Source organism: Aethalodelphis obliquidens, unplaced genomic scaffold (assembly GCF_003676395.1).
Source record: "Aethalodelphis obliquidens isolate GAN/ISIS:26980383/991018 unplaced genomic scaffold, ASM367639v1 scaffold9, whole genome shotgun sequence".
Classification (NCBI taxonomy): domain Eukaryota; kingdom Metazoa; phylum Chordata; class Mammalia; order Artiodactyla; family Delphinidae; genus Aethalodelphis; species Aethalodelphis obliquidens.
Genome location: NW_020837953.1, coordinates 32,199,951 through 32,210,879, shown reverse-complemented (window position 1 = coordinate 32,210,879; position 10,929 = coordinate 32,199,951). Strand labels below are relative to the sequence as shown.

The window sequence follows — 10,929 nt, the reverse complement described above, 5'->3', positions numbered from 1 at the left end:
TACTGGTTAGGATTCTGGGCTTTCACTGCAGGGACTGGGTTCAATCCCTGGTTGGGGAACTGAGATACTGCAAGCCCCAAGGCTCGGCCAAAAAAAAAAAAAAAAAAAGTCAAACCAAGGCTTAGAAATTCGATCTAGCTGTGTGACTTTAGGCAAGTTACTTAACTTCTCTGAACCTAAACTTCCTCATCTGTTGGATAGGAATAATAGTGCCTACCCTTAGAGGACTGTGGTGAGAATTTAATGTTATCACGCATATAAAAGTACTCAGTATATGTCTGGCATACAGTAAGCCTTCCTAAAAGTTACCTGTTATTTTCATGAAAGTGGGGAGCCACAAATATGAGAGGGCTTTCCCTACTTATTTTAATTATTCATCTTTGTACGCCTTTCACATAGTAGATGCTTAGGAAAAGCTGGTTGGTTGTTGGAGGCCTTGCTGCCTTTGGGAGGGATTATTCTCAACCACATCTCCACACCTCCTTATTCAGTGAGCAACAAGATGCTGGCGGATAATGGGTGTCCACACCACAATCCCACGCTGTCCTGAAGAGGATTCAGAGCGGCTGGAGGAAGGCCCGGCGACTGCTCCGCCGCCGCCATGGCAACTTCAGCCCCATTCCTGGAACCCAGCTCGGGAGGAGCAGGGTATCGAAAGTCAGTCTCCCCAAGGGCGGCTCTCCCAAGGTCTCCAGGGCCTGGCCCCCCGCCCCAGCGCCGAGGAGTCTCCGGGTCCAGGCAGGCGCTGCTCCCTGCGGCCACACGGTGGCGGCGTAGAGTCGAGCTCCGCGCCCCACCTGGGAAGCGCTAATGAGGCACAGCCCCAAAGGTTGGGCCTCCTGCTCCCCACCCTTGCCAGGACAGGTCACGGTATCCAGGCGAGAGAGCCGTTGGGCCTAATCTCACCTCACCTCAATACCTCCAACTGGACCCTCGATTCCCGATACTACGCCGGGCACTCCCAGCTCACTTGACTCGCCCTCCACCCCCGACAATCGTTCCCAGGGCCACCCCGCCCTGCCGCCAGTCCCGCGCAGCACACCTGGCGGGCACCGGGCCAGCCCTTGCTCAGATTCAGGCTCGAGCCCGCCGGACCCAGACCGAGCGTCTCGTCCCACTCCCAAGTGCGCCGACCCGGAGGGAAGGAGGTGGTGGGCGTGCGCTCGAGCTTTGTGGTCCTCACTGCCCCGACCTCCGGCCCTTTCCATTCTCTGCTTCCGCTTCCGGGCCTGCATCTTCTCCAAACTTCTCTGAACGCCGCGAACCCCCTTCCCAACACTTCGAATGCAGGTCCCAAGGGCTGATAATATAGTCAGGGTTTAACCTGTAGAGGGGTCCCCTTACAGGCACTGAGAGGTAAACAAGCTAAGCGCGGGCACGTGCCAGGGCGGGGCTTTGGGGCGGGGCATCAGAAGGGCGGGGCCTCGGCGCTTGAGTTGCCGCGGGCCGAGGAGGTACCCCAGGCGCGCGCGGGGTGCCGGGAGTGCAAACTAAGCGGAAATGGGGCGGGGGGAGACGCAGAGCTGGGGGCGGGGCGGGCACTGGGGGTGGTTTGAGGGAGCGCAGGGCCGACTAGACTTGGGAGCTGAATGGGCTGGCCGTGGGGTTGGGCCTGGACTGGGGACCCAAAAGCGAGAAGAGCCTGAGTGGGGAGGGGAAGAGGAGGCAGGAACCCCGCCCACTTTCTAGGTTGGGTTCTTGGAACTAGTCAGGAAATCCTGGGACTCAATCTTGGGGCTTGATCTTCTGTAGGCGATGGTTTTTATAGAGAGCGCTGATAGGGCACCCATTTTCCCCACATTCCGGGAACTGCTCAGGCTTGTCCCCCAAGAGTTTGGGGGCTCAGCAGCTTCCTCCCTCCACACGCTGCGGGGCGGGTCCCACCCTGAGAGCCTGGCAAGGCCCTTTGGTCCCTCCAGAGCCCCCCCATCTTCAGTTTCAACAAGATTGGGGGAGCGGGGAAGTCTTGGGGGCCACAGGCCACATACATCTAGAAAGATCTTTAGGCCCCAGGACCTTCTCTTGCCCCTGCCCTCTTCTCTGCTCCAGCAAACCTTACTCTCCTTAGCAGAGGTATTAGAAGGGTCCCCATGGGGAGAAAGGGAGCAATTTCTACTGGCTCTCTTCTATTGCAGTCTGCAAAACAGGACGTGGAGGCAGGGGGGAGCCTTCGAGGGCTGAAGATGGGGTGCCCTGTTTACCCTTCCTGCCCAGCCTAGTGGCTGGCAGGAGCTCAACCGGCTCAGCGATAGGACTTAGGTGCGCAGAATCTTGGGGTCCTTCGTTTGTCTGGTGCTCTGTTCCGCCGTGGGCCTGGGAAACACACGGGAAACCCTACCTGCCAGTTTCCCCCCCCCTTCAGTGTTTTTCTTTTATGTAAAAGTAATTCATGAGTCTTTTTTTAAAATTAAAACCTTACAAAAATATGGATTTGAAAAATGAAAAACACTCATCTTCACTGGTGAGATAGCTGCGGTTTTTCTTATTTGTAGCATACTATATATATATATATATATATATATAAAGGGGGTCACACCACATATTGTTTTGCAACTTGCTGTATACTGTGGACATTTTTTCGTGTCATTATTTATAGAGATACCCCATTTTTAAGGAGTTCATAATATTCCAGAATATGGGTACCCCATAATTCATTTGATCTTCTACTGATAAACATTTAATCCTACACCTGTGTTTATAATGATCTTTATGTTGTTTTATTTTTACAAGCATGTACTTACTATAAAATTTTTAAATACTGATAAAGGCAAAAAATATGGATAAAGACAAAATAAAGTTCACCATATTCCTCCTATCTACAGGTAACTAACTCCTTTATTTTGTAAGCTACACTTTATGGAACGCTTGCTATATGCCAGATACCATGCTAAGTCATTCACGGAACAGCAATCTGAGGTTTGGAGAAATGTCTCCAGTGAGGCTTGCCCAAGGTCACACAGCTAGAAAGTGGCAGAGCCAGGACCTGGACCCAACTTTATCTGATTCCAAAGCTTTGCTGGCATCTTCCTGTTAACATGCGGGTGTCTTTCCTTCCAATCTTTTTTTTTTTATTTCCAGGCCACGGGACAAAAATACTCACATGTAAATATGCACTGCTTTTCCTCCTTCCCAGGCTTAGGAGCCTTTGTAAGGAGGGCAGAGGGAGAGAAATAGACCTATAAGCAAAAGAGTGGAGAGACCTGGAGGAATTTCCGCCCAGTCCCAATCAGGAAAAGCTGCTTCTGAGAGAAGGGAGGGGAGTGAGGGAGCTGGCAGAGTTTGGGTGGTCAGGAATTTGGAAAAAGAGAAAGAAGGAAGAGGTTTGGGGAGCTGTTGTAATGGTGTGGAACTTTGAGGAAGACAGATTTAGGAGGATTCTGAAAGGATGTCTTGCCGTGAGCTGTGCCGTGTAATCCCTTTGCAGTGTCCTCCAGAGACCTTTGGTAAAGACGTTTGTTTCCTGTCAGTGCTTTTTGGAGTTGGATCGATTTCTTTTGGCAAAGAGGGAGCAAATAAAAGACCAGCTTTCTTCAGGTTCACATGCATTTTTTGTATTTCTTCTTTTATGAAAATGAAATAGCCTCTCTGCCTTTGCTCACTCAGTACCCTCCCCCTAGAATGCCCTGCCTTTCCCATGTCCTTCTCCATTTCCCTCATCCTCCAAGGTCCACCTCTCTCCACCTCTTTCCCCTCCTTCTGTTGGCCCTAGCTCTTTGCAAGTCCTTCATTATACCCCAAATCAGGGCAGATGACTGGCCCCCTACTGATAGGCCATATTGAGTAGGAATTTTGCCAGCACCGGAATCTCTTTGATTACAAGAAACTGTGCTGGTTTGTTGGTTTTAGAAATCTCTTTGTGTCAAGTGGAGTACCCTTGCACCAGTTATCATTCTCCGGGGAAGACTCTAAACACTTCTACCCATTTCCTCTTGGTATCTGAGTAGTCAAGGAAGACACAATGCAGTCAAGCACCGGATGGAACAACGCTTTACTCACATAGGGAAGAGACAGCAGGATCAGCTTCAGTAGTGGGTGTTGGTCCCTCATTGCCGGGGGATCTCTCCCAGTGATCAACACAGGGCACTTCACCTATGCTCACCCTTCTTGTGCCATAGTGGAAGGACCCTATCCCCTCCAAGAGGAGGACAGATAATAACCATGGGGTTGGCTAGATGCCATATGACCGACATGCTTTAAGCAGAGACAAAAGAGTACTCATGACACCTGAAACAAGGAAAGATACTCCCACACAAGGTGATAAATCCAGCACAGGCTGTGTGGGCTCTTTATCTCTTGGTTAGGAAGTGTTCCAGGCTCAGGGCCCATTCTTACATAATTGAGTAAGGGTCAAAAAACTGCAGGCATGAGACTGTCTTTCTCAATAGTTGGCCATCGTGACTCCTTTCCCTCTTTGTTTTGGCTGCTAAGAAGCTCAGAACTATTCTATTTCTGGATCTGTATTTTCTCTTTGTCCCAATTTTCTTAATTATTTACTTTAAGCCTTAAAAAATGTTTTATTATGGAATATTTCAAACACATGAAAGTAGAGAGAATGTAATAAACTGTTATGCACCTGTAACCCATCCTCAATAATTACCAACATTTTGCCAATCTTGTTTCATTTACCTCCCCACTTTTCCCTCCCACTGAAGTATTATAAAGCAAATCCCAGATATCATATCATTTCACTGGAATTATTTCAGCATATATCTTTAAAAGATAGGGCTTTTTCAAATATAACTACAATGCCACTATCATACCTAACAAAATTAATACAAATTCCCTAGAATCATTTAATACCTAGTTCATGTTCAAATTTCTTTAATAGTTGGTTTGTTCCAGTAAGAACTCAAATAAGGCTCACACATTTCATTTGGTTGATATGCGTCATAAGTAACTTTTCATCTATAACAGTTTCACTTTTCTTTTCTTCTTTTTTCATGCTATTTATTTGTAAAGGAAACCAGAGCATTTGCCCTGTAAAGGTTCCCACATCCCAGAAGATTTGGCTGATTGCTTCCTGATGGTGTAGTTTAACTTGTTCTTCTGTCTCTTGTATTTCCATTAAACTGAAAGTTAGATCTAGAGCTTGATTAGATTCAGGTTTAATGTCTTTAGCAAGAATACCTTATTGGCGATGGTGCTGTCTACTTATTAATATGTCTCATCTAGCGGCACATATTTAGTTTAAATATTTTTATTGATTGATCCATGGTTTCAGGGCTCTTGGCCTGCTCTTTTCATTATAGAATTCCCCATCAACCTTTTATCTGTTGGTTTTAGCATCTGCTGATGATCCGTTATTTCATTAGGTGTTGCAAAATGGGAACCGGGCCCTGGCAGTGAAAGCGCCAAGTCCTGGACTGCCAGGGAATCCCCCATGACTTTCTAATTCTGTCATTCTTTCTTTTTTTTTTTTGGCCACGCCCAGCAGCATGTGGGATCTTTGTTCCCTGACCAGGGATAGAACCCGAGCCCCCTGCAGTGGAAGCACGGAGTCATAACCATTGGACCACCAGGGAAGTCCCTCTGTCATTCTTTTTGCATTCATTAGCTGGAATTCTTCCATAAAGAACAACTTTTCAATAAAAATTATTTTTAAAAATAAAATTAAATTACAAAAATAATTTAAAAATAAAACTTAAATGAGTGCTTCCCTGGTGGCGCAGTGGTTGAGAGTCCACCTGCCGATGCAGGGGACACGGGTTCGTGCCCCGGTCTGGGAAGATCCCACGTGCCGCGGAGCGGCTGGGCCTGTGAGCCATGGCCGCTGGGCCTGCGAATCTGGAGCCTGTGCTCCATGGTGGGAGAGGCCACAACAGTGAGAGGTCCACGTACCGCAAAAAAAAAAAAAAAAAAAAAAACTTAAATGAAAAAATAAAAGAATAACTTTTCCTCATTCATTATTTGATTTTCCTGAAATAGTTTGTACAAAGAAAGACAGGATAAATGCTTGATTCCTTTAATGTATTTTTATAAGTTGCCTGAACTCCTTTGTGGAACAAGGTGTTAAAAAAAAAAAAAGGGCAAAAAAAAAAAAAAAAAAAAAAAAAAAGGGCAAGCAGAGTAGTGGAATGGAAAGAGCACAGGCTTTGGACTCAGACAGAATCCTGATTCCATCACTTCTTACCTGTGTAACCTTGGGCCATCCATCTGAGCCTCAGTTTCCTTAACTGCAAGTTGGGGACCAATATCCTCAACTTCCCCAAACTTTCAGTAGCATCATTTCCAGGCCTAGATCAAGCAATTCCTTGTACAGGAAGTAAAATATAGTCACTGTGGAAAATTCAGAGGATGCAGATAAACACAAAGAATATAGAAGCTTTGTGAAAAGCATCTAGCATATGCTTGGCCTATAGTCAGTATTTCTGACAACTCCAGCTTGGCTCTTGGGCTGCCCTGTGTTAGAATCCTTCTGGAAGAGAGTAAATTTAGCCAGCAGAGACTCCAGCCTCAGTCCAAGAAAATCCTAGTAAGAGTCAGAGAGGGTGTTTTGGGGAGAGAGCAGGAGGTCTTATGTCAAGAGCTAGTGAACTGAAGTTAGACCTACCACAAGCTTGCAGTGAGATCTTGGGAGAGTCACTTAACCTCCCAAGCAACAGTTTCTCACGTGTAAGATAGAGGTTGTCAAGGCTGACCTGCCAGAGTCGTTGGGAGGGCCACCTGAGATGTTGATGTAGAGATGCCCACCTTGGAGGCAAAAATTGGGCAGTGCTCAGCAAATAGGGGTTAGCTTGATCTCTCTGGGAACTCCCTTTCTGAGCTCCCATCAAGTGTAAAGTTACAAGTGTCTCTTATCACTGAAGGGCTGTGTAAGGGCTTGGCTTGGAGCCCAGGCTCCAAGTGCTGTGTGAATTGGGTAAACCTCTTCCTCTCTGGGGCTTGGATTCTTCCATCTGTGAGATGACCAGATTAGGGGTCCAAATCTAAATGCCCCCAGGAGCAGACAGGTAGCAAGTGAATGAAGTGGGGGAGGCAGTGAGATAGTAGTGGGTGGTGGAGACTGTGGTGACCAGATGAGCTTGCTTTATCTGAGACAGGCTGCCACTCCATTCTGCTGATGGCCACAAAACTGGAATGTGAGCGCAGGTGGCCTTTTTTTAAAAAAAAAATAAAGTTATTTATTTATTTTTGGCTGCGTTGGGTCTTCCTTGCTGCACGCGGGCTTTCTCTAGTTGCGGTGAGCGGGGGCTACTCTTCATTGCGGTGCGTGGGCTTCTCATTGTGGTGACTTCTCTTGTTGCGGAACATGGGCTCTAGGCATGCGGGCTTCAGTAGTTGCGGCATGCGAGCTCAGTAGTTGTGGCGCACGGGCTTGGTTGCTCCGCGGCATGTGGGATCTTCCCGGACCAGAGATCAAACCTGTGTCCCCTGCATTGGCAGGCAGATTCTTAACCACTGCACCACCAGGGAAGTCCCTTGCCTGACTTTTAACGAGGCTGGAAAGCTGTATTTTAAATTTTCTTCTTCCTTTTTTTTTTTTTTTAATACCTTCTTTTTACAAAATGTCTGTCCAGGGCTGACTTTCAATAGATCCCAGCGAGGGAGCTGCTCTATTATGTAGGAAACCCTGACCCAGAAGCAGGTCATCTATGAATGGTTTAGCACCAGGTTCCCCACCAACGTGTGCTGTGTGACAGGTGAGGGGGCTGCTGCCTTTCTGGCCGCGCCCCGTGTCCCAGGCCCAAGGGGTCTTCCAACCCGACCCCGGTCCTGAGGGGCTGCGGAATGCACTGTGCTGTATTTTTAATTTTAAATTAAAGTGATGGCAAGTTACTTGAGATATTTAGCAGCCTGTATGGACTAAACAAAATGTAAAGTAGGGTTAAGAGCATGGATTCTAAAGTAAGAGAAGTTCATGCACCAGCTTTACCACTTAATTAACTGTATGTCCTTGAGCAAGTCATTTAGCTTCTCTGTGCCTCACTTTTCTTATCTGTAAAATGGGGGTAATTATTGCACCTACTTCACGTGATTGTTGTGAGGATCACATAAGCAAGGACAGGACTAGGGTGAGGTTAACAGAATGAGGTTAATGAGGAATCATCTTGGGTGCAAAATTTAAGGGGGTGCCAAAAAAACTCAACAATCAAGATATATTTTCAAAAGTTAAAAGTAATGCAAAAAAAAAAAAATCCATGATGACCAAAATAGCAACATTTTAAGTGAAGACAGGATATGACCTTGCACTTGTGTGACTTGGCCTTAACTCACCTCACCCTAATCCTGGGTCTGTGGGGTCCTGGCTTTATTCTTAAAATAGGATGGTACACAAGGAGAACACCCATCCTACCTCCAGGCCCAGTAGTTCACGGGTAAGAGAGAGAAAGCATTTGACTTTGTTCACTGCCATATCACCAGCACCTACAATGGTGCCTCACACATGGTAGGATCTTAATAAATATTTGTTGAATGGGGAAAAAGTTGGGATGATACATGTCCAACCTTAGAACAGTGCCTGGCACCAAGTAGGTGCTCAATAAAAAAATAATGATGATTATGATTGAGAAGATAATGATGTCATTGTGGGTCCTATTCTGTCTTTTTTTTTTTTTTTTTTTGCGGTACGCAGGCCTCTCACTGTTATGGCCTCTCCCGTTGCGGAGCACAGGCTCCGGACGCACAGGCTCAGCGGCCATGGCTCACGGGCCCAGCCGCTCCGCGGCATGTGGGATCTTCCCGGACCGGGGCACGAACCCGTGTCCCCTGCATCAGCAGGAGGACTCTCAACCAATGTGCCACCAGGGAAGCCCCCCTATTCTGTCTGTAAGCCAATGGTGAACCTAGTATGTTTGACACCCAAAATGTGGTTTTTTTTCCAAGTTATCAAATTTTATTTTTCTTGAATTTCTTCTTAGATTTTCTGGTAATGTTAAAAAAATGTTTTTAAATTTTTATTTTTATTGGAGTATAGTTGATTTAAAATGTTGTGTTAGTTTCAGGTGTACAGCAAAGTGGTTCAGTTATACATATACATATATTAATTCTTTTTTAGATTCTTTTCTCATATAGGTTATCACAGAATATTGAGTAGAGTTCCCTACTGCTATACAGTAGGTTCTTGTTAGTTACCTATCTTATATATAGTAGTGTGTGTAGAAAAGATCATTTTTTAATCCCAACATGACAAGAATTATCTTCAATAATAATCATGAAATAAAACAAATAATAATAATGGCAGAAAAGCAACAGAGACAGTAAAAACTTGCTTTTATTGAACTTCATGTATATACTCAGACCAATAAAATTTTTTAAATAAAATAAAAATTATAGTACAAATGGGAAAAAAGTAAAGGACTAATAGTTTATGGTTATATTAATGTATTTTTTAAACAAAAAGGTACATACACACACACATGAAGAAATGCCTCTAAAAGAGGCAACTTGGCAGGTTCAGAGAATGACTTGCACAGAGAATGACAGAACTACAGTAACCGTTTTACAATCACTGTGCTATCACCGTTGATTTCAAATCTGCTGTTTAAATGCAGGGACATGGGGACATGAACGCTCCTGATGTGAGCTCCAATGATGCTGACCTGCTATGAGCTCTCAAACTGAAGGTATATGTTGGCGCCAGTTGTGTAACTGGGAGTTCTTCAAATTAGCTTCCATGTAGAATATGTTATTTATTAAAGGTTAGGTGATAAAATGTACTAATTTGAAGTAATATATATATCTCATAGTAATCGCGGCAATTATTTAGAACTTAGACCAAGAAAGATCTCTTCAGGAGGGAGGATTTTATCACCAACGACATTGTTTAGAATTGCCAGGGCACAGTGATAAAAAAAAGCAGACCCACCCAGTTTCATTAATGTTTTAAACTTCTCTACAGACAATGCATGCCTTATTTCTTGCACATGGAGGACTGGCCACCACCCTTAACTGATTCACCTCTGCCCCAGGCCATCAGTTTCCTATCTCTGGATGAGACAGTCCCAAAGGCCCTTCCAAAGATGACATTGCACTACTTTCTAATTGTGGCTTTGCAAGCTATTTCAAGCCATGTGACCCTGGGTAAGTCAGGTTATTTCTCCAAGTCTCAGTTTCCTCATCTGTGAAATGGGAACAATAACCCCAAGCCATGCCTTACCCCATAAGGGCTCCATGAGGTAGTGTGGGAGAAGACTTTTTGCAAAGAAGGAGGCACTGCATACAAGTGGCAGGAACACAGGTGGCAGGCCTTGATGACAAAGGTGATGATGTTCCTCTGAAGTCATAAGTAAGTTGTTCCTAGATTGAGGATCTGAGTTAGGGGAAGGGGAACCAGCGGGTGCTGGACTTTGCAAATCACTGACAGTGACTTTTTTCTTCCAGGAAAAGTCTTGATCCTCTTGGCCCAGAAGCAGGGGGCTGATCACAATGACCCCAGTTCCTCTGCTGCTGTATTACAACCCAGCTGGATGGAGCACTTCCCTTCCAGGGGAAGGTGGCTGAGGCAGAAGCAGGGTGTGAGAAACTACTGATGCCAGCTGGCTCTTGTCCTCAGAAGTACTCTGAAATTAGTTTACCTGCTTGTTTAACCAAAGAGAATGTAAGTTCCTAGAGCAGGGGTTAACAAATTTTTTTTCTGAAGAGCCAGCTAGTAAACATTTTAGGCTTTCTCAGCCATATGGTCTCTGTTGCAACTACTCGACTCTGCTGTTGTAGTGTGAAAGCAGCCCTAGACCATACGTAAACGGAGCGTGGCTGTGCTCCAATAAAACTTTATTTATGGATACTGAAATCTGAATTTCATATAATTTTTGCACATTATGAAATATTCTTCAATTATTTAAAGATGTAAAAGCCACTCTTAGCTCATAAGCACATAAAAAGAGGCCAGATTTGGCCCACAGGCCGTTCATAGTTTACCCACCCTTATTCTAGAGGGCAGAGACCCTCTCTGTGTATTCCTTTGCTGTGTCCACAGTGCCCAGAACAGTG

General features: G+C 45.5%; 1 long non-coding RNA gene across 1 annotated transcript; it reads left to right on the top strand.

Moving 5' to 3' along the window:
- The first annotated feature begins 1,033 nt into the window (after nucleotides 1-1,033).
- LOC113621991 (uncharacterized) lies at nucleotides 1,034-10,723 on the top strand. The gene is made up of 3 exons (XR_003433372.1): nucleotides 1,034-1,148; nucleotides 9,492-9,563; nucleotides 10,321-10,723. It is a non-coding gene; the product is annotated as an uncharacterized LOC113621991 (long non-coding RNA).
- The last annotated feature ends 206 nt before the right edge of the window (nucleotides 10,724-10,929 follow it).